This window comes from Crassostrea angulata, chromosome 2, assembly GCF_025612915.1.
Source record: "Crassostrea angulata isolate pt1a10 chromosome 2, ASM2561291v2, whole genome shotgun sequence".
Classification (NCBI taxonomy): Eukaryota; Metazoa; Mollusca; class Bivalvia; order Ostreida; family Ostreidae; genus Magallana; species Magallana angulata.
The window spans coordinates 59,690,492-59,697,141 of record NC_069112.1 but is presented as its reverse complement, the minus strand read 5'-3'; the positions used below and the strand labels follow the sequence as shown (position 1 = coordinate 59,697,141).

The 6,650-nt window shown below is 32.2% G+C and overlaps 1 long non-coding RNA gene across 1 annotated transcript; it reads right to left on the bottom strand.

Annotated features, from left to right (window-relative positions):
* Positions 1–230: 230 nt before the first annotated feature.
* Positions 231–4,510, bottom strand: LOC128173351 (uncharacterized). The gene is made up of 2 exons (XR_008242478.1): positions 4,396–4,510; positions 231–523 (listed from the first exon to the last, which is right to left on the bottom strand). It is a non-coding gene; the product is annotated as an uncharacterized LOC128173351 (long non-coding RNA).
* Positions 4,511–6,650: the final 2,140 nt, after the last annotated feature.

Here is a 6,650-nt window from a genome sequence, read left to right as displayed (position 1 = left end):
TTCAATAATTCTCAATTATCTCCCCTTTAAAGAGGGCGTGGCCCTTCATTTGAACAAACTTGAATCCCCTTCACCTAGTGGTGCTTAGTGCCAAATGTGGTTGAAATCTGCCCAGTGGTTCTTGAGAAGAAGATGAAAATATGAAAAGTTTACAACAACAACGACAAATTGTGATCAGAAAAGCTCACTTGAGCCTTGGCTCAGGTGAGCTAAAAACAAAATAAAGGAAACATAATTGCATACTTTTATTGAAAAACAAATTTTCACAGATAACAATTGTAAATTACTTTAAACAGCCATAATTTTGTTTGTTATAATTTCTTATCAAACACAAACCACAACAAGGCATGATGCTTTCTTAAAGTTCCATTACAGTAACTGTTCATGAATTATCCGATTTAATTTGAATTACTGGTAAATAGTCTGTAGAACACATTAAAGAATATGCATGTGGGTAGAGGTGACAGGTTAACCTCAAGAGCTGAAAAGAATCAACAGGTAAAAACCATGTGGCCACCAATATCTGAAATTAAAAAATTAAATAAGCTGTGTTAATACATGTACCAGTACTAATAATAGCTGTGTTTACATTAACATATGCATAGTATTTCTGAAAAAAAATACACTGACCATGCAGTGTAATTAGTATGACATATCCCGATACGTGACATTAGATGGCACAGGACAGTTTTTTTGATACATTTCATTATAGCCTGGGGACGTGTGTCTTCGGAACCCTGTAACTAGAATTTCCTCAGTTCCCATTCAGCACAAATACCTTTAATTCACTCTTTATAAGGCCAATGACCAATTTTTGAAGAAAATTACTAGTCAAAACCTGTAAAATTTTCTACATACTGGTTTATATGAGATTTTGACCCTATCATATTTTGCTAATTTTTCAGCTTTTAAGACCTCCCCCAGCCAATTCCCTGCAAAGGGTTGACCTTCCGTACGATGTGCATGTTGCACCATCACATGTCAGAAACTTACCGGTGTATAGTTTATAATGTCCCATCCACCTACTTTTCGTGTTATTTACCCTACTGTCTGTAACTTTCATTTTCAATGTCTAAAGTCAACACAACAGTCATAGCCGCAGGTTTCGCATTTTACTTCTGAATCTCATGTACCTAACATATGGGGCCTACATATTGCATATCAATTTCAACAATAGATATCCCTCTAACTAATTCTAAATCATTAAAAATCATTTCATGAATTTTAGCAACACTCATAAGCCTTCAAGTACAGCAACTCTCAATTTTACAAAAATATTGACGGGAACTTTATCCGAAACTGTCCCTTGCTACCTTTAACTTACACTAACATTCTCTGAAAAGTCATCTTGTCTTAAACTTACAAAGCTTATGCTATTCTGAGAAAAAGTATACCTCATTTTGCCAATTCCATTAAGGATTAAGAAAAATATGGCCATTTAAGTGAACCCAGCATTTCCACTTTCCTCTATTTAACACAGATTCATAGGGCTCTCCATAAATAAAGCATCTTTAGAGGTCAACTGTTGTTCAACCTCCCTAAATAAGAAACCTTATTCAAAACTACATACATATACATGATATTATCATGACAAAAGCATCACATCACTTAGAAATACCCTTACATGTATACCCTCCCCCTATTTTTTGATTTTCCTAAGAAGCATTAGTTTGAACACCTTAACCTAATATTATGAAACTTGTGGCAATTCTCTTGAGTCATATCTCACACATATTTGAAAACAACCATCACTGATATTGAAAATTGATCTTTTCTTGATAAATGGATGAAATGTAACATTTTTTTCACAAAAAGACATGCCGCCATACATGTGATTTCTTGTTTTCATGAAACAGTAAGCTTATAATCATATTTAGTGAATATCTTATTTATTCTGGTTTCTAGTCTCCTTTTAACTTTGCTAAAATAGTTAGACCTACAAGTGTGATGTCTGCTCTTAATTAAAATGAAATTCAAACACAACCGGGTACCTGGGGAAGGATGAGAATTCCATGATAAATGTTCAAATTTTACATGTTTTCCTACATTTTTGATGCATATATACAATAAAAGGGTAAAAATATGTTGTTTCTTGATCATTTTGAGAGTAATTATTATAGCAGATGTTATTTCAAGGTCAAATGTACATTTACATATCCAACATGTAATGGTAATAGAGACAATTGGAAAGAGGGGGTAGCTTTTTGAATTCTGTAAATATATATAAAATATCACTTTTGGATAGGAAGGAGCAAAAACTTGAGTTTTTTTACTCAAGTTGATAACTGCATTTGTCTACATGTGAATTTTATTTGAAAAAAAATATGCTGTTTTAAAAAAATTGAGTTATATAAGTCAGGTTGCTTAATGTTATTTCATGAAATCAGTCAGCAAAATTGCTGCAAATTTATGATTTAAATAATTCAATTGATCAAAACTCTTTTACAGTATTAATTCTTATCTCGGTAATAAACTTAAGCCTATTAATTGTCATCATGATAGGAAATACCTATACTTTCTAAGCCAATTTTCTCTAGTGGTGGTCATTCTACACATTGATTTACCGGTACTTCCCTTGTATATTATAGCTAATAAATCATGTAATGACATATATAACCAACAAAATCATCCATTTTCCCAAAATAGACAACTTTTGGTACAAAATCCACTCAAAATTACAGTTAAATGAGAAATCTGAAATACCATGTAGTCTTGAAACTTACACTAACATTCTCTGAAAAGTCATCTTGTCTTAAACTTACAAAGCTTATGCTATTCTTAGAAAAAGTATACCTCATTTTGCCAATTCCATTAAGGATTAAGAAAAATATGGCCAATTAAGTGAACCCAGCATTTCCCCTTTCCTCTATTTAACACAGATTCATAAGGCTCTCCATAAATAAAGCATCTTTACCTAATCTTTTAGAGGTAAACTGTTGTTCAACCTCCCTAAATAAGAAACCTTATTCAAAACTACATACATATACATGATATTATCATGACAAAAGCATCACATCACTTAGAAATACCCTTACATGTATACCCTCCCCCTATTTTTTGATTTTCCTAAGAAGAATTTAAGTTTGAACACTTTAACCAAATATTATGAAATTTAAATGCTTCTATTCTGATCAATTGAATTTTTAAGCAGCGTGAAATTAAAACCATAGCAATTGATACTTTAGTAAAAATCATGAAATTTTAACACGGTGGAATTAAAACGACTTACAGTATTTCATCCGAACAGCCTCAACATATAATTTTCTGCTATACCATTTTTTATTAAATGAATTCTACTAAGTTTTTTTTTGCAAATAAATTTAGCGAGGATTTTTTTCTCTTTTCTTATTAATGACAGGTTTTAAAAACAATATTATGTTTAGTATGTATAAAATTCCATAAACAATTTTAAAAGCTTTGGATTTTAGTTGCACAATGAAAAAATGAGGGATTGCACGATAATACATGCTCATTTTGAAATTTAAAGCATTGTTGATTTCTTTTACTATAGAGATATGCACAAAATGATGTTGCTCTGTGATGATTTGCCAAGATTAAAAGCATGAGAGAGAGAGAGAGGGAGAGAGAGAGAGGCACATGTAGTAAAAAATATTACATACATTTGTCTTACTGTAAAAATTGTTTACAATGTAGATGTGTTCTGCATGTAAAGTTTACCTAAAATGAATCAATAAAATTCAATATTTATAAAAGATAAACTAATCTGAAAGAATTTACAATGGTTCTGTGAAATAATCAAATCTTGAGAAGAATGTTTTATAGATATCAGGGAACATTAACCTAAAATCTGAACTTAAAGTTCTTTTCATCTTGCACTCTGTTTTACATGCTCTTTTGCAGGCGATAATCATATATAACAGCGAGCCAGACAAAAGTTCTAATTTTAGTTAGACTGAATATTTACCATGTCAAATATATTTATTTAATTAAGCACAAGCCTGTCCGAGTTCTTTAATTCATTAATTAAGTGGAGGTGATATGGTAAAGATCTGCTATATTCAAATATTTAGGGTAAAGTTATGATCATGCAAACATGCACTCTAATTACAACATTCTACTCTTGTGTGCCTTTGGACCCCCACCCCTTTTAATTGCACTGTATTACAGTGTGTGGTGTGTTGTTCAATACAAAATAAGACATACATATACATAATTATAAATAGAAATTCAAAAGAGTAGTGTGCAAAACATACACGTGAAAATACATTGGACAGATAATATCCCGAGACTTCTCTGACTCAAATGCCCGCTTTTATATTGTTACGCACGTCAAAAGCGGAGGTTAGAGTCAGAGGAATGTCGGATTAGATTGAAAAGTGCACAAACACTTTGAAAAGAAAAAGTCAATACGACATATCCTGTATTGAAACATACCTTTATAATCTGTCATACGTTAGTTGAGCTGAAATTTCCACTATCGCCGTCTTGCAGGCCATTCTCCTGACACACCGCTATCAGCTGCTGTTCGCAGTCAAAACATGGCTAGTTGACATGGTGAATCGTACGTTAATTATTTCGATTAAAACTAATAAGACTAATAAAAACTAACAACGTAATTATCGACGGAATTAACGAAATTGTTTCAATAAACACTCTGATTAACTATATAAAAAAGAGATCGGTTTTATGACTTGTACGAAATCTTTTCAGCAGGAGTTACTTTAAGTGTGAATTTTGCACTATTTTTTAAACCAATAACGAGGAATCAACATTTCCGGAAAAATCAATATTTAAACCCCGATATCTCTGCTATGCAGTATCCGATTTTAAAACGAATTTAAGTTTTGTATTTAGCTTTGTAAACTATACATTATGCATATAATTTTATGTTTTTTATAAAGATTTATGATCAGTACGAATTGTTACAGTAGAAGTTACTTTCAGTGTGAATTTTGCACTATTTTTGAAACCAAGAACGCGGCATCAAAATTTCCGGGAAAATCAATTTTTAAACCCCGATATCTCTGTAATGCATCCTCCGAATTTTAAACGGTTTTCAGCATTAGATTCAGCCTAAAAAGCTCTACAAAATACGTATTCGTTTTTTGTTTGAGCAAAAAATTCAATTTTTTGAAAAATTTGATTTGCTTCCTGTTTCGACCGGAAGTGACGGATTTTTATTATATAGCCTCATTACAGAGGTAAATCGACCAAATCATAACCATTGAAAATTGCAAGCCTCTATCTTAAAAAGTTTTTGAGAAAAGTCCCGGACAAAATGACTTTTTTTAAATTTTAAAAATGACGTAACGTCAAAACGGAAGTGACGTTGTCTTTAAAACTTTAACATCTTTGAGGGACGATAACTTGCTAAAATCTCTGGAAGTTTCATTGTAATCGGTTGAAAACTTTTTGAGTTATGAAGCAAAAAAGGAGTCAGAAAAAAAAGAAAAAGTATAATAATAATAAAAAGAAACCGAAGAAAAACAAAAGGGTCTTCCGTTCCGGAAACGGAAGACCCTAATAACTCGTAGAAATATTTTTAATCGGGATTCAAAAGAATTTACTTCCAGCATTTCATAGAAATGAACAGTATATTTTCTTTCTATGTTTACATTTAATTTTGTTCAAATTAATGTTAAATAATCTATCATTGAAATTGTGTGCATCATCAAATACTGATTCCGACTACCTTGAAGTCATTAAATTTCTATTGGCTATTGACAAAAACGGAGACGCGTGACCATCCAATGAAAACGAATACACAGAGTTTGATTGACCGGTTCAGCCAGGTGCAGGTCTTACCCGATGTCCGAGGTTACATGTATGTGTACTGGTTGTACACAGCCGAATAGTCTCAGTAACTAGTCTTCTTTCAATACGCGTACTTTTTTCTTTTGTTTGTTAAAAATTAATTCAATTTTGTAAAAAGATATCATTTCTTACAGATTTTTTTTCACGAGAATATCTCAAAGGAGTTTTGCCAATCAGTTTAAAGTAATGTTTAACACGAGCGCTATTTTGAAACAATTAAATTTTCAGAGAGTTCCGAATGAAATCTGATAAACGTTTCACACGGTTCTCGCACGCTTTGCCCGAAACGATTTACACGCTTTGCCTGAAACGCTGCACGCTTTGCCCGAAACGCTAAACGGTTTACACGAAACGCTTCACACGAAACGCTAAACGGTTTACACGAAACGCTAAACGGTTTACACGAAACGTTTCTCGCACGAAAGTCGCCCGCTTTTTTGGTGTAGTAGTACGTTTCAGGGTCTGTATATATATATATATATTTATATATATATATATATATATATTTATACATATACACACATCTCGTTCGCGTCTCATTATCTATTTCACGTTGTTAAACATAAAAAAAATCAAATATAAAATATCAAATACAACTAACCTCACGCGTTTTATTTCCATAATCCATAAGAAAATTCTGATATTCACGGACACAGCGTGTTTTTTTTATCAAACATTTGGTGATTCAGGTAAGTTCCCGAATCACATTGGGTATATCTTTACAGATGCATCGACTTCAGATAAAGAAAGAAAATATTTATGATAATTCCAATCGTTACGAAAAGGGGGGAGAACAGTGAGAGAGATCGAGCGAGAGAGAGAGAGAGACAAACAGACAACTAGAAAATAAGGAAAAGCACACTGTTCCATTTTGA